Source organism: Dryobates pubescens, chromosome 11 (assembly GCF_014839835.1).
Source record: "Dryobates pubescens isolate bDryPub1 chromosome 11, bDryPub1.pri, whole genome shotgun sequence".
NCBI lineage: Eukaryota > Metazoa > Chordata > Aves > Piciformes > Picidae > Dryobates > Dryobates pubescens.
Window position 1 is genome coordinate 25608927 of NC_071622.1, and position 20837 is coordinate 25629763.

General features: G+C 39.3%; 1 long non-coding RNA gene across 2 annotated transcripts in view; it reads left to right on the forward strand.

The window, feature by feature from the left end:
* Positions 1–20837, forward strand: part of LOC128897546 (uncharacterized) — a 68093-nt gene that overhangs the window by 21338 nt on the left and 25918 nt on the right. The window contains exons 2-3 of one of the 2 annotated variants that reach the window (XR_008462443.1): positions 11772–11885; positions 19165–19301. This is a non-coding gene — a long non-coding RNA (uncharacterized LOC128897546). The remainder of the gene's footprint in view (positions 1–11771; positions 11886–19164; positions 19302–20837) is intronic. The other variant, XR_008462442.1, reaches the window with a different exon arrangement.

Genomic DNA, 20837 nt, shown 5'->3' on the forward strand with positions numbered 1-20837 from the left:
TTTAACAAATAGTTATCTTCTCCTAGCAAGTGGAAACAAGCATATGGCACTCTGCTTGGGAATAAAATATGGAGATAGATGAAAGTCTTTTCTGGGCTCCAATTTGAATTGACAGAAGTTTAATCAAGGTTAGACATAATGATGATAAAAACCATCAATCACAGGATCACAGGATGTTAGGGGTTGGAAGGGACCTCCAAACATCTTCAAGTCAAACCCCCCTGCCAGAGCAGGGCCATAGAATCCAGCAAAGTTTGCACAGGAACGCACCCAGATGGGTCTTGAAGGTCTTCAGAGAAGGAAACTCCTTAACATCTCTGGGGAGCCTGTTCCAATGCTCTGTAATCCTCGTAGTAGAAGTTCCTCCTCATGTTGAGGTGGAACCTCTTGGGCCGTAGTTTATATCTGTTACCCCTGTCTTATCACAGGGTGCAAGTGAGCAGAGCTTGTCCCCTCCCTCTTGACACCCAGCCTTCAGATATTTATAAACATTTATTAAATCCCCTCTCAATCTTCTCCTCTCCAGGCTAAACAGCCCCAGGTCTCTCAGCCTCTCCTCATCAGGCATTGATCCAGTCCCTCAATCATCCTGGTAGCCCTCTGTGGGACTTTCTCAAGTAGATCCCTGTCCTTCTTGAACTGGGGAGCCCAAACTGGATGCAATAATCAGTAAAACTTGAATACATGCTACATTTTATATACTTGAAATCATTCTGGCAACTTAGGATGTTGATTTTTTTTTTTTTTTGTTATGGTATCTTTCTATAAAGATCTTTATATATTTCAAGAGAGAAGGATCAGTGTAACAATTGTATTAAAAATCACTAAAAAGATATAATTGCACATTTAAAAAGAACTTCAGTAACATTGCTATTAACATGTTATTAACCAGTTGAAAAAGTAACAAAAGCAATACAGAGCATGTCTCTGTTCCCTAAGTACTACCTGTGTGTGCAGAGAGAAATTTTGTTTACGCATGCGTATAAGTGCCAACAGTTAAGAGTACTCTTCTAGAATGTTAGAACTCTGCCATGCAGTACAATGGTTTTTGCTGGATACAGAGTTATTTAAAACTCCTTTCCAGGTTAAAAAAATAAATAAATAAAATGAACTGCTATAAATCCTTTCAATGAACTAATGTCTCTACAGCAGAGCGTAACACTGGCAGCAGCAATAACATTCAGCAGGACTTGTGCTCTTCTGTCACCAGTGTCAGAGTGACTTTTGAGGAAGGAACAGAACAAGAGGCAAAATTCTTTCACAGGGTCACAGGATGTTAGGGGTTGGAAGGGACCTCCAAAGATTGTCAAGTGCAACCCCTCTGCCAGAGCAGGGCCATGGAATCTAGCACAGGTCACACAGGAGTGCATCGAGATGGGTCTTGAAAGTCTCCAGAGAAGGAGAATCCACAACCTCTCTGGGGAGCCTGTTCCAATGCTCTGTGACCCTCACAGTGAAGAAGCTCCTCTTCATGTTGAGGTGGAGCCTCCTGTGCTGTAGTTGATATCCATCGCCCCTTGTCCTATCACAGGGTGCAAATGAGCAAAGCCTCTTGACACCCAGCCCTCAAATATTATTTATTATTTCTTCCTAACATCCAATCTGAATCTACCCATTTCTAGTTTTGCTCCATTCCCTCCAGTCCTATGACTACCTGACACCCTAAAAAGTCCCTCCCCAGTTTTCCTGTAGGCCCCCTTCAGATACTGGAAGGCCACAATAAGGTCTCCTCCGAGCCTTCTCTTCTCCAAACTGAACACAATCCTAATTCTCTCAGCCTGTCCTCATAGGAGGGGAGCTCCAGCCCTCTGATCATCCTCACAGCCCTTCTCTGGCCAGGTTTTTAGTTCCTCCTCTGACTGAGAGTGGCGTATGTCAGCAAATCTCTGATGGGCATCACAGTAAATTTTACTTTTGTTTTTAAATCATTGTAGTACATAAAACAAAAGCTTTTCCTTGCAGAAGCAGCATTTAGAGAATTGACATTTGTCCCCCCCCTTTTTGGGGGCACTATTACTGACTGTCATGGTAGAGAGAGCTCAGTGAGGACTCCCAGGGCATTGGCCCTCCTTCTAGATTGTATGACAGACGGAAAGACTTCATAGAGCCAGGAACCTTCTTCACTCCATAGCATCATCTCTTTTTGCTGAAATAATTGCAGCAGTAAGCATATGTCCCTTTACAGAGTTGTTTGTGGGTTTTTTGGTTCATTTTTGTTTGTTTGATTTTTTTTTTATCATTTAATATTAACAGGTGTCTTCTGTTCCATATTTTACAACCAAGAATCTGAGAGTTTAAAATTAATCTCTAGAGTGAACACCTTCGAAAAATCAAATGGCTGAACCTGCATATCCTATTGACAATCCACAGTTTTTATTACCTGCTGGTAGCCAAGAATATATTTTCTTTTACACTGCTAACTGGCAGTCTGGAGAGCTTCTGCACGCAGTAGGGTGAGCTTTCCAAGAGCTAGTCCATATTACTCATAGGAAGAGTAACATTTCAGGCACTTTCTATAAGTCATACTTCATCTGCATGCACCTATTTTCACACATTCACAGCAATTTACAGTATTTTTGCTTGCATGATTGTTATTTCTCTTAAACAAGAAGAATGAATACCTTCTTTAAATTGTGGGCCAAAATTAGTTTATTTCTTAAATAAGTAGGGCTTCCCAGCTTCAGTGGATTAAAGACTCTTGCAGAAGAGTTCCTACCCTAATGTGAAGCACTGTAAAAACAAACCATTAGAATTTTTAAATAAGAGTCTGGAGTTTAATTAGAAACTTTAATATTTGAAGTTGAATGCAAATTAATTTTCTTTCACTTTTTTTTTTTTTAATAGGGAGCCTACAACTGAATCAGAAATAAACTTCTTTTTACCCTTGAATAAATTGGACAACCTAAAATATTTAAAAATGCTAGGGAAGAAATGTATCAGGTCCAATGACACACACACAAGTAAAAATATGCTTGAAGTAATTAAAAATCCTAGAAGACAAAAAGAAAGACTTTCTTAAAAGGTGAAGTATGTTCAGGGCACCTACAGATATTCTGAATCTTGTGACTTTAATATGGGGGTGGGGGGGGGTGGGGGTGTTGGGTGATGCCATGTAAAAAATAGCCTTCATCCTTTTGGAAAAAGGCAAAAGATGATCTTTCCAACACCACATAAACAGGAGAGATAGATGACATCCTGGCAACTGCTAGTTACTAAGAGAGTTTTACTTAGAAATTCTGCACCTATAAAGTTCTGCTGCAAATATCCACGTGTTAGGACTGCCAATTTTTCATATTAGCATCTTTTTTCAGATTAAATTAGGTCTGTACCAGGAACCTTATTTTACCCTACTCTACAGTTTACTATACTTTTTAATCTCTTGAAAATACATGTTTAATAAATCCACAGGTACTGGTTCACATGATCACAGTAATGAATAATCTGTCAATTCAAAGGCTTTGAGCTGTCCACAGATAGATCACCTTATGCCCTAAACATGAAAGCAACATCCTTAGGTATGTAAAATGCGCATCAAAATTTGCACACAAAGATCAGGTTTGTTAGGAAAATTGTCTCTGGGATGTGATAATGAAGACGCTCAGTTTATTGAAATTGCTTGGATATTGCAGATTTGTTTTGGGGTTTTTGGTGGTTTTTGTTTTGGTTTTGTTTTTTATGAAAGAAATTTCTAGCCCTAGATCTAGTATGTGTGTTATAAAGACTCGAATTTCAAAGGTCCCAAATGAGCAAAGAATTCACACCATTTTCAAAGCTTTATTGCATAATGTAACCTGTTGTTGTGGTGGTGGTAAGGAAAGAGATCTTTTTCACCAGAGATGTAGGAATTAACTAGTTATTACAGTTATGAGCCAAAGGAAAAAAAACTTGGCACATTATCTTACAGTTATCCGGAAAGCACGCCTTTACAACAACTGTCTTTTTCACTCTTTCCTATTACAACAGCCATTTGAAGTGACATATGAGATATTTATTTGCAGTAAGAACCTAAACACGTGTGCAAGTAGCACCATGTTCCATAGGCTGTCTCATTTAAAAGCTGTAAGTCCAGCTGGATGCTGGCATGCTGTATGACAGAGAGTTGGGGCTGGAGAAGAGAAGGTTCCAAGGAGACCTCATTGTGGCTTTCCAGTATCTTAAGGGAGCCTACAAGAAAGCTGGGGAGGGACCTTTTAGGATGTCAGGTGGTGATAGGACTAGGGGGAGTGAAGCAAAAATAGGAATGGGTAGATTCAGACTGGATGTTAGGAATAAATTTTCCTCCAAGAGGGTGGTCGGACACTGGAACAGGTTACCCAGAGAGGTGGTAGAAGCCTCATCATTGGAGGTCTTTAAGGCCAGGCTGGATGTGGCTCTGAGCAATCTGACCTATTGTGAGGTGTCCCTGCCCATGACAGGGGGGTTAGAACTGGGTGATCCTTGAGGTCCCTTCCAACCCTGACAATTCTATGATTCAAGCTGACAGAACTCGCTACTTAGCAGGAGAGGAAATGCATTTAGTAACTATGGAAATATGTCATTGACTTGAATGGAAAAAAATGTGATTAAAGTTACGTACATGTACTCAAATTTCATGTTTAATCAGTCAAAAATAATAGAATATCTGCCAGGAAACCTTTCAGCCTGACAAAGTACTGTACAAACTGTGTCTTCTCTTTGGATAGGGTCTGCTGCTTTCATATTAGCTACAGTCAGGGTTTAAAAAAAAAAAGTTATGGGACATAGTGTTAGGATATCTTCTCTGAATTTACTGAATTCCTTCCAGAATGCCTTATGGACAGACTATTTAGTATTCATCACCATGCTCCTGTACAGCAGCGACTGTTAATCTTCTAAAATGTAGAGGAAAGGAAAAAACATTAGCTCTACAAACAGGCTTATTTTGGCCTATCTTGTCAGTCTTAGTAGATGAGCTGTTGGGCTTTCGACAGGGAAAAAAAAAAAAAAAGAATTCTTGTAGTTAACTGTAAATTAAATAGCTAAAGTAGAAATTTACTGTCTAGTGTATCTAAGAATCAGCAAAGCAAATTCATTTTTCTTCTCTTTCCAAGGTCAGCACTAAGATTACTTACAGTCTGTATTACACAGTTGTATCATATAGCTGACATGTCAGACCATGAACCCATAATTCAACAAGCTGAGACTTAAGTCCAGCAGAAGCATGGAGTTCAGTGTGCTTTCAGGTGCTCCTGAACATTGCACTCCATCACTGCTGCTCTCCAGGAAAAGAGCTGTCCCTCCACACTCCCCCAGCCACACACAGAGAAATCTTCTCCGTTTCTTCCCTCTTCAACTCCCCCAGCTCCCATAAATGTTAACCCCAAACCCAAAGACAGTCCTAAGTATGGCAAGCAAGGGCAAGACTGAGTTTTTTGTCATTGCAATGTGGAGTTTCTGAAATGACCTTAACAGCTCAGTGAGATAAATAGCACTGCTCTGGTTTTACACTGGTACAGAAGAGATGAGGGTCTAACTCCCCCCCTTTTGTTTAACTGATTTTAACGAGAGGTCTAGGGGAGGGGGAGGGAAGGGTTTCCAACCAGTTTCTGACAACGTATCTTTGAAGGGAAAACAGAATCTTCAAAAAGGAAGAAAATTAAAAGCTTTTCCTCAAATTTCCTTTCATTTCTTATCTTCCCAAAATATATATATACAGTTTGTTCCAGGAAATGTCTGAAATGCCTTCTGGTAGCTTTTAAATAAACATGAAAATGTCTTTTTGAGTTCAAAGAGTTTTAAATAATGACAGAGGAAGAGTTCTTGGACTATAAACACAGATGTAAACAAAGGTCAGGAATCACTCTCAATAATTATAATGCATCATCATTACTTTTAGACTTTTAGCCTGCTATCACATAACTGAATGAGATCTGAGCAAAGCTCTAATGTGCTTCCACAGCAATCTTTTCCTGTGCACTAAAACAGAGCTCAGCTGCATTTCTCAGCTAGGAGCTAATGTTTCTGGGTACACGTTACTGTTGCAGTTTCATTTGTCAGTAAAGCCTTATTTACTTACTTCCTGTTATTAATTATGGGAAACCGGATCTCTTCAAACTGTAGGAGAGGCTCTTTTAACTCCTGTCTAGACTTTTCAAGACAAAATATTGATGAGCCCTTTAATGTTTGTGCAGAGACGCAAACTGAAGAAAAAACCAAACAGCTTAGGACTCCTTATCACACATTCACAAAAAAATAAAGAAATCATTTAAATCACTGGGGCTCGCATCCTTATTGTTAGTCACTGAAGTAAGGTTTTCTTTCATAGTTGGATACTTTCTTCATCTGTCACACTGATTAATTAACAGCTCACAGTATGAGCCCTAAGCTTAAATAGCCTACTGAAATGAGAGATCAACGTTAACATTCCATAAGAAGCTGAAGAAGAAAATTGTTTTATTTAGTATGAAGGGATCTGCCTTCTAATAAAATAAAAAGGAGATGAATATGTGGGTTTTCTTACATATAATATAAAAATACACAAGAAGATAAGTGTGCATGGCCTGTGAAGGAAGATTGCAGAGGAAGTTCAAGACAAAAGTTTGAGAAGATTTTAAACTAAGGTGTTGTCTGGAAACAACCAGATCTTGAACACCAGTGATTTTCATCACCATTAAATAATAAAAAAAAAAACCCAAACAACAAAAAAACCAAGCCAAAAACAGTTTTCCAACATGCAAAAAACCAGGTCTAAAAACACAGTAGCATTGCCTGTGAGGATGTACGGGAAAAAGACATGCAGTAGCATGAAAGGGAGAGCTGCTAAAATGTTAAACCTAAAGCTAGTTTTAGCCAAAACATTTGCAGTTTCTCCCCCCACACACACCTTTCCCAGACAGTTACAGTGTGGCAATTATTTCAAGAGTTTGACTTTCAACAGCTACAAGCTCTCTCCCCCTTTTTTAAGCCCCTCTAGTACTGCTGAGTGGACAAAAATTACAGATGCAAGAGAAGCTGACAAATGAGTGCAAGGCCCCTCCTCTCCAGTGCCTCGACAGTCGGAGCTCCTGCCAAAACATGCCTGAAAGCTAGTGAGGAGACAAAGACACAAAGATTCCATTTTCTCAAGGAAAATAGATTTCGTGTAGGAACTACCAGGGAGAAGAATAGTGCCCTGACACATGTGTTGTTCAAAAAGCAGAGCAGGAATTAATGCTTCAAGGAAAAAAAAAAAAAAATCATATTTGATTATTCAGTAAGTTCAACAGATGCTGTTTAATACACAGCACTTTTTAAACCACAAAGTGCTACAGGGGCTGGGGGGGAGGGAAGCTCCCATAAAACTGGGGAAAAAAAAAAACCAAACATGTTCAGTGATGGAGAATCTTCAGTTTAGCATGACCCAAAGTAGAAGCTCACTACTGTGAGCTCATTTCCTGATAATGCTGTAGAACGCATGTAAAGTGTGTGTGTGGGGGAGAAGTAAGTTCAGCTTTTTTTTAGTTCAGATCTGTTTGAATGTGTTTACTATTAAAAGATTCTTCCCCCAGGGCATCATTAATAAAGTTGCAATGAGTTTAAAACCCTGGCACCTATGCACTTCCAAGTTTACAAGCTTTTCATAGTAAGTTGACTACTTCTGGCTTGTTACGCTGTCATGACTGACGCTCATCACTGAGCTGGAACTGGCTGGCTATGAGCAGGGAGATCAGCAGCAAGGTGAACACAGGCAAGCAGAGAAAGAAAAAAAAAAACGGCAGCAAGAACGTGATTTCTCTTTGAAAGTAGTCAGGAATTTGAAAAACAGTGCAACTGATTGTGGGAAGATTAGTGAGAAACTTGAATTTTCACAAATGTAAAAATTAGATTTACAACAACAGCATAACATTAAGAATTATCATTTAAGTGTGATCCCAGCCCCTTAGGACTCAGTGGCAAAAGTAGCTAAGTGTAACTGGGAATTTGTGTAGTAAAGGTGTAAAATGAAAGCTTAATAATCAGTAAGGTTTTCAAAATATTCTGAGCTCTGATAATTCCTGCTCATCAACATGCACCATTCTTATAAACCTTCTGCTTATAATGGCTCTTTTTACTTAAATGCGAGTCTGCTTATACATATCTGGTGGTGGAGCCACCTAAATTCTGCTGGTCTCTCAGACTTCCAGCAGAAACACTAAGGCAGTATAAACAGAACATAGAAAACATTACGTAATGACAATACAAAAAAAGTGATTAAAGCCCTGAATTGACAGGTTTGTGATTGAGAATAAAATGCTGCTGCTGAGAGCTCGCTCTCTGCAGGGCAAGGGGCCCCTGAGAGTCCTCTTGTAGCATTTCAGACAGCAAGTTCAGCTCTCAGTCCTCTCCTAACCCTCGTGTCCTCCCTCCCTTCAGCCCAGCCATGTACTGTGGCATCTTCCCCGCTCACCCAGACCCAGGCAATGAGAATGTGGCACATTCTGATTCTGAACCCATCAGCTGCATCACAGCCCTCACTCTTTCCTTTTGTCTGGTTCTGAAGACTGCCCTGATGATAGACTTCAGAGAGAAAGGACTGGTAATCCTTTGACTAACTAATAAAATCATTTCGGGAGATAACAGTGATCAGTGTGCAGGGATTGGGATAGTGAAGAAAAATATGTGAAAAGAAAAAGATTGTGCTGAGAAACAACACTATTCTCCTAGTATTGGAGGTGAAGGACAGAGAGTATAGGAACAAGAGCTGAACATTACACATTTATTTGTAACAATATTTATTTTTCATTAAATTCCTTCACATCCCTTTGATTGATCCCACTATCCTCCCACTTGCTAAGTCTAGCTATGTCCTAAGCCTTCATAGCCAGACAGATTTTTGTGCATTTTACCTTCCAACCATCACTCAGCTGCTTCTCAACTCACATTCCTGCAACCATAGAATCCTCTCATCTGCTCTGATTAAATGCCATCCTCATGCAGATGTTCCCATTTGGTTTCCATTCTCAACCAATTAAAACTACCATCATATTTTTGCTTTGTTAGTATGAAGGGATTCTAAATGGCTCACTACAGAGAAGTGGAAAAAATGTCTACAACTACTAGTCTGATCCTCTTAACTACTCATTCTGGTTTTCCTTCAAACTCTCATAAAGGGGATCTCAAAGTCCTTCCATTCTCCACCCACAGGGAGAAGAGGAACTGCTACACTTTAACATATAGATCTAGAGTGATTTGATGTCTGTTTCCACAGCTACTGCAGAAGTAGGCTTAGTCCTGGGGTCAGACTCTGAAAAGACTACTAACAGCAGGGCTATATTTGAAAAAGAGGAAAACACCACCACCACCACAAAACAACCACAAACCCAACCAAACAAAACCCACAAAAAACCCCCAACAAAGCCCCAAACCCAACACCTCTCCAAACCCCTAAAACCAAATAACAAAAAACACCCCAAAAAAATGAATCAAACAAAAAGTACAAACAAAAAGGGCTGCAGTTATTGACTATGTGAGAGGCAAAATAAGAAACAAGAGCTACAAATGTGTTTTCTCACACAGCTGGTAAGCTCATTCTTCAGGCTACCACTACAAAGGAAACCTCTGCGAAAACTCAAATCGCATAAGTTTATAGAAACTCTGCAGCAGCTGAGCAATATTACCACTTGATTTCACTTATATGGTGGCCTGTTCCCTCACTCAGCTAACATTATTCCTCTTTGAATGCTTTTAAAGGTTACTTGAAGATCTTCTCCTAAAACAATTTCAACTTGTGAAAACTACTAAACGTCAAGATGGAATCTTGTGTCTTTGTTTCATGTCTGTCATTGCAACTGAGTTTATTTTAATGACCACATGTCCAGGCATTACATGCCACAGGGTTTGAAAAGGAAGGAGGCTTATATTTTAGTTGGCACTGGTACAGCATAGGTCTTTAGCATAAAATTTATTAGCATTAATGGGCATTATGTAATTAAAGCACTGTGCTTTAATTCCCTGAGGGTTAGCGGGGGTTTTTTCATGCCCTATAAACCAGACAAATAACAAATGGGAGATTTTTGTTTTTTCAAAGCTGTTTGAAGAATGCTCCATTAATTGTCATGGAGAAAGTGTAGCTAAACAAGATGGATCTGAAATCCTCAAAATGTCTTCCATGAAACTGCACAAAAGTTAATATTACAGTACAATCCTTTTTTAAGCAGATGTGGTGTGATTACATGTTTTGCAGGCCTCAAGCTCTTCAAAAAGTAATCATTAAACTATGGAAAAGTATACATTTGGAAATATTTCTTTTTAGATTTAATACACCATACGTACTTGACATAAGGCTTGGTTAGAGGAGTCCAGTTTAATAAAGTGGCTTGAACAAGCAACTCATATTTGTTACTTGAGCTCAGGGAAATTCAATCTCAAATGCCAAGAATTTAGAAATCACTGGGAATCCCATCACCCAACCCACTGCACTTCAGGGAGAGAGAATACACATGTATGTACTTCCTTAGGAGCCTTTGACATTGCAGACTAAGTTTGGAACATTTTTGTAGTTATTGAAAAACTGCAGGATTTTTGTAGATTTTGTCAAGACTGGTGCATAGTGCCAATAAAGGTTCCACCATTACCTAAACCTGTATTTGAGCATTTAAGAGGCATGATTTTAAGACAGAGAAGTAACTCGAAAGTACACTGTGGGAAAAGTCTGATGCAAACAGATTGCACCCTGTGATAGGACAAGGGGCAATGGATATCAGCTACCGCACAAGAGGCTCCACCTCAACATGAGATGGAACCCTCTTCACTATGAGGGTCACAGAGCACTGGAACTGGCTCCCCAGAGGGGTTGTGGAGACTCCTTCTCTGGAAACTTTCAAGACCCATTTGGAGGCATTCTTGTGCGACCTGTGCTAGATTCTATGGTCCTGCTCTGGCAGGGGGATTGGACTTGATGATCTTCGGAGGTCCCTTCTGACCCCTGACATCCTGTGAATATTTGATTTTTCAGAGAAGCATCTTATTGATATTTATCTGTATCACTGCAAAAATTTCTGGCAAATTTTTATTGTTTTATGTGTTTGAATAGTCTCACAAGAACGGCAAACCAGAACAGTGTGAAAGAAAATATCACAGACCTATGTATCTGATGTTGAAATTGTTGAAAATATAAGGCTCATTTCCCTGTGTCTCATTATGAATAATCTAAGTTCACTTTGAGCTAACTTGAAGCTCAAGACATTTCAGCTGGAAATCCAAAGAGAATAATTAATACAAATATCGCAAATACACATCGAGGTCTGTAACAACACTAGCAACTTTTCCTTCAGTAACGTCAAGAAGGTCCAATGGAGGGCTACCAGGATGATTGAGGGACAGGAACATTGCCCTATGAGGAAAGGCTGAGAGACCTGGGGCTGTTTAGTTTGGAGAGGAGAAGACTGAGAGGGGATTTAATGTTTATAAATATCTGAGGGTTGGGTGTCAAGAGAGAGGGGACAGGCTCTGCTTACTTGCACCCTGTGATAGGACAAGGGGCAATGGATATCAACTACAGCACAGGAGGTTCCACCTCAACATGAGGAGGAACTTCTTCACTGTGAGGGTCACAGAGCATTGGAATAGGGTGCTCAGAGAGGTTGTGGTCTCCTTCACTGGAGACTTTCAAGACCATTTTGGATGCATTCCCATGCAACCTGTGCTAGATTCTATGGTTCTGCTCTGGCAGGGGGATTGGACTTGATGATCTTCGGAGGTCCCTTCCGACCCCTGACATCCTGTGATCCTGGCCAATTATCAGTTGATCTGCTGAGCATATCCTAAACAAAGTCCTTTATTTCTTTGTCTTCTAGACAAGTCACCACAGAGCTGCAGACCAGCAAAAGGAGTGAACTGAAGGCAATTTGACCAACATCATCTGTGTCAGTTCCTCAGAAGTCAATGAAACGTATTATCGGGTCTCCAAGGTACATCCCAGAGATTAGCTGGTCATGCCATACAATTAGCAAATGATTAGAGCAAGCTGTTTGCTTCGATTACATTAAGATACTTGCAGAAGTGAGAGCTATTACCTTCCACAGAAGCATGTACCTCCCCAGATTATGTTGTTTATTAGCACTTCATTAACAATGTGCCATATCAGCCAAACGATCAGGCAGCCCAGTGCTTTTCAGGTACAAGGAAAAGATCGTTATGAAACTCCACCTGACTCATTTGGGCAAATCAATTAAGTACATCCCAACCGCAGACTGCAGAGAAATATACGAACGCTTGTTTTCATCTCAGGCTTTTGTGTATTTTGTGCCAAACCCATAAGCTTCCTTCAGAAGAATCAGCAAAACAGTGCAGTAGCTGAATGAAACAAACAAATTTTAAAATGGTTAAACTATTTTTCCCCCTCTTTTCCTGTTCATAAGATCAGGACCCTAGGTAAATGATGTCTTCTAATACAGCACATGAAAATCTCAATTATAAAAATGATTATTCGAGACACAGTGTGCCATTTTATATTCCCAGCAGGATGTTTTTCATCCCACCAAGAGTTTCTAAGCTGTTTAGTATTTCTGTATATGCAAAACATATTTAAAGGCCCCCCAAAAGATCTGCTAATTAAGAAAATAAAAGGAGAAAAAAAACAAAAAAACCCAAGCCTATTCAAGTGGTCAGACAGAGTGGAACTTGAGGATTATAGGTAAGAGGGTTGAAATGAAGGCTTGGAAACTATAATTTCTTTCTGTGGTAGCAGCTGAAGCAGTTGTTATAGACCAGGCAAATTAAAGACGTGGCTGACTAAGCCAGCAGTCTGGAAACAAGACATAGCTAAAACATAACAGCAAGCACCCCACTTTTAAAAAGCCAAAAGTGCTGAGCATTTCTTTTTCTCTCTCTCTTCCTGTTATTCTTATCTGACACAAATATCCTCCAGCTGGTACCCTTCCAGCCCTTACTCTCCACTTTCTCACTCCTGTCCTGGGGAGGTAGTAGTAATTCCCAGAACTGTGGACAAGTGCTCCGTGGTGGGAGTTGTCAACAAATAAAGAAGATTTCTGAAGGAGAGCAGGTGGAATAACAGAGTTGTAGTTCTACTCTTCCTTTTTTTTTTCCCTTCTTCTTTTTTTTCCTTGGTATGAGAGTTGTTAAAGATGCAAAACCAATCTTCCCATACTGAACAATATTTGGTGTTCCTTGAGAGCAATTTCATCTATGCCCAGCAAAATCTGCATCTAGCCATAACAAGTTTTCCAATCAAAACCCAAACTGTGACATTTTTCAGGTATGTTAAATATCTTACAGTTTATTACCTTCAGAGAAAAAAAAAAAAACCAAACACACCCCTTTTTTTCCCTCCCCACTTTCTAGTCTGTTCAACCCTGAATCTTTTTGAAGTTAAAAACAATTGTGCCATGCACTACTAAGGTGGTATATTGTTTTCCATATCAGCACTTTCTGTGTGATCAACAAACTACTGAAAAACAAGTTACTTTAAAAAAAAAATAAATTAAAAAAATATCCTGGAACAACCCTTTTGTCTTTCCTCAACAGTGGATATGAATTATTAGAAGCAGGAGAAGCATTAGTTGCCTTGCTCAGATGGATTTAGGTCAAACAGTGTTGCCAACCTATAATTTTTCTCAATTTACATTAGCATAAACCTGTGGACTACTTTTGATCTCAGTTTATACATCATGAGTGACTATCAGCCAATCCATTTCCCCTGTGTTTATTTGTATTCAAAACAAACCCTTCATTTCAGATTTGTGGCAGATGCATTTTTTTAAGTGCTGCCTTTTCAGTACTACTCTAACGATGTTAATGTTGCTGTGTTGAAACCTTGCATCTAATTTAAGGCACACAAGCTCTTTGCAAACAATTATTCATTAAATACCTTTCAAAAGTGTTCATGCCATAGATTTTTAACAGACACAAAATTGATACAGCTCCATTTCTTATCAGAAATTAACTTTAGATGGCAGAGGGGGTGGGGCGGTTTGTCTGATGCCTTTACCTCAAACAAAATCAATTGCCATTTTACATTTTCATGCAAGTCTAATACCTGCTCTTGGCACTGGTGAGGCCACATCTCAAATACTACGTTCAGTTTTGGGCACCTCACTACAAGGACAACATTGAGTTGCTGGAGTGTGTCCAGAGAACGGCAACGAAGCTGGTGAAGGTCCTGGAGAACGAGTCTTTTAAGGAGTGTCTGAGGGAACTGGGATTGTTTAGTCTGGAGAAGAGGAGGCTGAGGTGGGGGAGACCTCATTGTTCTCTGCAACTACCTGAGAGGAATTTGTAGTGAGGTGAATATCCGTTTCTTTTCCCTGGTATGAGGTAACAGAGGGAGAGGAAATTGCCTCAAATTGTACCAGGGGAGGTTTAGATTGGTTATTCAGAAAAATTTCTTTATTGAAAGACTGGTGAGGCATTGAAATAGGTTGCTCAGGGAGGTGGTGGAGTCACCATCCCTGGAGGTGTTAAAAAAAACTTCTAGACATGGCACTTCAGGACATGGTTTAATGGCCATGGTGGTGTTAGGTCAGTGTTTGGACTCAAAACTAGAGGTATTTTCTAACTGAAACAATTCTATGATGAAAGAACAGCAAAAGAATTCTAAAGGTTAAATAAGACACATATTCAGTGCAGTCTCCCCACCCTGCTTCTAGAATAGTTATTTGGGGAGGTTCTTTATGTCTCCTCCCACAGAGTTTCTCTGCTTCATAAGCAGAAGCCAGCTGCTGATCCTTTCAAGTCTGGTGGTTAGTTGACATTTACCATTAGTTTATGGTTTCCATTTTATCTTAGCAAGGGAAGGTGCCAGAAAAATTGCTTGTAAAGAGTGAAGATCATCTTTGTGTTTCTAATTATCCAAAACTGGAAGGGAGGGGCCTGCAGTCAAAGTTTCTTGGTGGCCTGTAACAGGGGGACAAAGGCAATTTTGTGCATCAGCACAGAGAACATGATCAATTCTTGGCTTTATTGTTACTCTCCCTTCCCTTGGCAAACCTCACTTCAGCTCTTGACTAGCAGTGCTGATTGTTATTTATTTCCTTCTAAATCTCAATACCCAAACAATGATTACAATTCCGACTCTACGAAGCTGGCAGCATTATTTAGCAACTGCCACAAAAAAGATAAAAAACTCCTGCATATATACCTATGACACAGTGATTTGCTGGTAGAGATGGGGAAAAATCAGGAAGACTTCGAGGACATGGCACAAAATCCATTTTACTCTCCCAGAGCAAAAAGAACATCAAATGCAGCTGAAACCTGTACAAAGATACCAAATCCTGCAAACAACTGTGTAGCACACACGCAGGAAAGATTGATACTAGAGTTTAATTCCCTGCTCCAGACATGCAAACGCACACTGTGATACAGCCATAACATCTGACTTAGTTCCTAGATAAGCACACTGATACAGGTCTGCCTTTCTGAAATTTATCTTGTCACTTATCTATTTTAAATAGATGAAAGCCTTATACCAAAATACAGATACAAAATAGTAGTGCCATGATGATTATTTCAATGGTGGAATACACCTCTTAAAATTAATATTTTCAGATGAATAGGTATTTTGAACTTGTAGTAAAGAAAATAGTAGGAGATTGGCTCTCCTCTAAGGCAAGTTCCTACATGATGGAATCAGGAAAACAAAGATCATCTGATAAGAAGAATTTTCTCCCCCCCACCCCCCAATCAGAATGTCAAAAAAGCCATACCTGTAGTTGTTAAGAGCCCACTAAAACTCTCACTAAAACCAAGGTCAGAAGTCAGTCAGCTGGTAATACTGTGTTTATTTAACGGACTGTATCAGAGTAGAAATCCAGGGTGCGTGGCCTTTGATGATGTTTACGTACAAAGAACTTTAAAAGAGATAACCTTAACGGAATTGTTGTAGATATGAAAAGAAACTTGGAACTGTACAAATACTGGATGGCTCCAAAACTTTATCTGATGTATTTAGGAGAGACAGAATAAAACCATCCCAGACAGCTCAGTAGAGGGAGTGCCAGAAAATACCACAATATGTTTTTCCAGGTCTCAGTCAGGACACTTAAAGATATCTATGCCTGAACATAATTATTATTTTCTTTTTTTCCTAAATCAAGACTTCCATGACTGAACATCACAGAGGCAGCTACAAAAATCATAGTGGCTGACAACATCTGCAGGAACTCAGTAGTGCAGCTGTTCACTGCACATGCGGCAAAAGGGCAGCACTAAAATCTGTGAAAAACACGTCACAGTAAACCCAAAAAGAACCTGAAATTATTTTTTTTACATAGATAACTGTAATATAATGTAGAAAAATCCTTTTCTCCAGGACAGTGAGCTGAAAGCCTTAAAGAGAAAAAAAAACCCCAAACAACAGTCTGCAGCAATCCATACACAATAGATCTTGAGCATTACTTCCTTTTATTGTGCATTGCACTTATGGGGCACTAGATTTTTCTAAACAGTATCCAAAGTATACTTTCAAGTCCAGCCAACAAACATCTGAATGTCACAGCAGCCTTTAAAGGGAAAGTTACAGCGCTGTAAGATTTTAAAGACAGACTGAAATATTTCAAAGAGATCAAATACAACCCAATGCTATCTTCTCTTGCTCCCTTGAATTAAAAGTGAAGAGCAGCTAATCTGGAAAGCAGAATCTAATTTAAAAGGATCTTTTCCAAGACATAAAGAAGAAAAACACTAATCTTTAAACAAGGTGAAACCCCATCTGGAGATGGACAGAATTGCCTCTTTCTTTTTGCGAAGTAATGATTCAGAAGCACATCCCAAACCACATTAAAGTGATGAACATTAAAACAATCAAGTTCTAAAAGTTACCATCACCTTCTGGCTTTACATGTTTTTGTATGAAGGGAAGAGAGTTTCAGATATATTAGACTGATTATTTGTTATTCTTCCACAAAGAGACACTTTGGCTGTGTGACCAGGCTTTTTTTCCCCTCACACTGTTTTCTGTTTGGCTTTGTGTTTTTCTAAGCAACCCTCACATTGCCAACATTAGTTCTAGTTTTCACTATTTGTAAAGCAAAGTATGAAGTACATACACAAGTGTACAGAGAGCAATATGGCTTCTTTGCAAGACTCAGTGGAATAAAGGCAAGAATTTTCCTTTGCTTCTAACACTGCTTTTAAGCCACAGTACATTTCTCTCTACACAGGTACAGTTTCACTTCATTGCTGGGGTAAATGCTATACCATTATTATTAGAGGCTGTTCTTTACTAGACAACACAAACAATGTATCTATCCACTACTTTTAAGACTGCTTAGAAATCTCTTTTGCAGAGATATTTTGAATTTTTTGTCTGTTTTAGACTTGCAGTGGGTTTACACCACACAGAATATGGAATTTGCCCTAAAAGGGTAAATAACCACATGTACTCAGAATTTGGAAGTTAAATGAAAACAATTTTAACAAAAGTAGATTAAATACAAAAGGTAATAAACAGATGCACATATACAAATAGACAATGGCTCTCTACAGAACCTCCTTGTACACAAAAGGAGCCCCACACCACCTGCTGAACAAAGCCCAGAGAGCCGTGTACCAGCTAAGTTATCTCCCTCTTGTCCCAGACAACGTTCTTACCAATAGCCTAAACAATGAATGGTGGAGAAAGGTGAACACAAAGTTCAGAAAGGAGGCAAAGAGGGAAAAACAGGAGAAGAGCGAGAACGAGCTGTGCTCCCAGACTATACAGAAATTTGCAGAACCAAAGAAATGGAATAATTTTGTTTATATATATATATTTTTAAATGTTTTTTTCTGTTTAGCCCCTTTGAGATTGTCCATACCACTGGACTCAAATTCTCTGGAAAAACTCACAATTAGGACACTAGTCCCCTAACCTGTAACAAGACTAAAGAGAAGTACAGAATCACAGAAACATTCAAGTTGGGAAAGACCCTCAGGATCACCAAGTCCAACCAAGAACCCTACTCTACAAGGTTCACCCCTAAACCATATCCCCAAGCACCGCATCCAAACAACCTTTAAACACATCCAGGGTTGGTGACTCCACCACCTCCCTGGGCAGGACATTCCAATGCCTGACCACTCTTGCTGGAAATTTTTTTTTTCCTAATATCCAGTATAAATCTACCTGGTTGCAGCTTGTGGCCGTTATCGCTTGTTCTAACACTAATTACTTGGGAGAAGACACCAGCACCAACCTCTCTACAATGTCCTTTCATGAAATTGTAGAGAGCAATAAGGTCTCCCCTCAGCCTCCTCTTTTCCAAACTAAACATCCCCAGCTCCTTCAGTCTCTGTTCATCAGATTTATTCTCCAGGCCCTTCACAGCTTCCTTGCCCTCCTCTTCACTCATGCCAGCACCTCTATATTATAATTCTCTTTTAGAGAAGAGGTGGTCCACATACACAGGAAAGAGGAGAAAAGCTAAGTATCATGATCACTTTCCAGACAGATAGTATTCTGATAGTTAAGACTTTCACACCATGTATGAGAAACCCAGGTTTCCAGGCCATCCTCCAACAACAACAGAGCTCTGACTTTCTGGAGGTACCCCAAAACCACCAGGCTATTAACCATGGGGCAGCAATGGGTCTTGGGGTTTTGTTGTGTTTTCTTTTTGTGTGGGTTTTATTTTCTCCTCACACAAAAGGCCTTCCCAGAAAAACATGTATTGAAAGATATATTTATTACAAAATCTTGCATTTTCCTCACAGGGGAAGGGGGAAAAAAGGGGCGGGGGGAAGGAGGTTGAATTTTCAACCAGGTTTACACACATTCTGTACACATCTGCAATTGCAGGGAAAAAACTCCCAACAGAATGAGGGAAAACCAAAACAAAACCAAAAAACCTTTTTCTATAAAATCCCATCAATACCTTTAATCATATTACAAGCTTAATGAATTACATTAATTTGTTAAATTAACACAGTTGGATTTTTAGATCAAACAGTGGAGAGAGAAGACTGTGATCTAACAAAAGCATGTTATAAAAACACTGCTGTTCAAAACAGACCAAGTATTTTCTTGTGCTTGAAGTCTAACAAAGAGGTTTTGCCCTTAAGGTGGCTGTTAGGTGGTTTGTCTTAGTTTGTTATTTTATTATTTTTGTTTCTCTTTAAAACAGTGACACAGCAGTTCTACCGCTTTGCTAAATGCACTCTAATCTGGGTTTATTCCTGTGCATAGCAATTTCCTTGGGATACTTTTTCTGGGTATTAGTAATTGCTGTGATAAGATTACTTTCTCTCAAGATTGCATTTTACAGAAGCCCCCAAGCTTCAGAAGACCACTATGTGGAAGAAACACACTGGGCCAACCTATCATGCTGATATTACACAAAGCACAGCCGGCTATGTATTCTTTCTACTGTGGAGGAGTCTCATGTCAGGTAGTGGAAGCTAACTCACTTATTTCTTTGCTGTTGAATGCTTTTTCTTTTTTTCCCCCTTCTTCCCAGTATCCCACCTTTTAGCACAATTTAGGTGTTTAGATTCAGGAGAGGTACCTGCTGCTGCCAAAGGGCCATTTCATTCTAGTGCACTATGAGGAATGGTTACAGGGACCCCCATGCCTTCCTTTTCCCATACAGCCAAGTAAACTCCATTATATTTGATGCAGTATGGAGAAAACAGAAGAGAGGGCTAATTGAGTTTAAAAGCTATACAGCTACAGCCTCATTTCAGAAATGGAGAGGCTTGCTTGATCATTCAGTAATAAACCTAGACCACAAAGCAAAGCAAATGTTCAACTCTACATACCCAGAAGGAAGAGAAGGTTCTTTTACTCCATACTCCTAAGATCATATTTGCCCTGATAGTCTTTCTCCAACAAAGCAGGATTCCAGGAATCATCATCTCCATTTTTCTTATCTTGAAGTGGAAGCCATATGCTAGTGCTTTAGTTACTATAATCCTGATTACAAATTTCTATTACAACAGTGCATTAATATCACCATCTGAAATCAAGGCCCTGTGTTTCTGCAGCTAGAGCTTGGAAAAACAAAACACAATAAAACAGAACAAACAAACCCAAGCCATTTTCAGGCTAAGCAGACTAGGGAAATAGAAGTGGCCACACAGTTCATGAAAAGAAAAGAAATCCACATTTGACCTTCCTTTTCTGTCACAAGTGGCAGTTATGGTTAGTACCTGAGAAGTCTTCTGCCCTCCAACAACTGCTCATTAGAGCATTTAAAATAACTTAAAATGTCTGCAGTGATGATTTAAAACAAGATAATCCATAATAAGAATATCCGCAGTGTTTAACAGAATAATTAGGTGTGGAAGGAATCCAGGATCAGCCCTCAGACCAGTTGCGAATGTGTTGAAAAAATTTGAACATGTGCACATTCAACCTTGGTAGAACATACACTGAAATAGTACAAAAATAGTTCTTTGGTTTCACTCAATCCAAGTGTTATTAAGTCTCCCTTCAGCTTCCTTCCAAACTAAACAGCCCCAGCTCCTTCAGTCACTTGTCATAAGATCTATTCTGTTATTCAGGCTGATAGTCATATTCAGTTTTTAACAGGTTTGAACCTATCTCTGAAATACTCTATTAAATATCTTTAAATTTAAAGTTTCTTCTGTGCTTAAAAAAAAAAAATATCACCTGGTAGTTATCCCATCCCCCTCAGCTTTATGAAGAACCCTGGATATGTTTGAAGGTCATTTGGATGTGGTGCCTGGAGATACGGTTTAGGGGTGAACCTTGTAGAGTGGGGCTCTCAGTTGGACTTGGTGATCCTGAGGGTCTTTTCCAACCTGAATGTTTATGTGATTCTGTAAAGAACATAAATGCCAAGTAAGTGGGGTAGTGTGAGGCAAATACACTGCAAATTTTTCTAGTATTTCCCCTAAATTTCCCACTAGAACCTGTTGCAATTAAAGACCTGAAGATTATGTCTATAACATTAAAATGATGA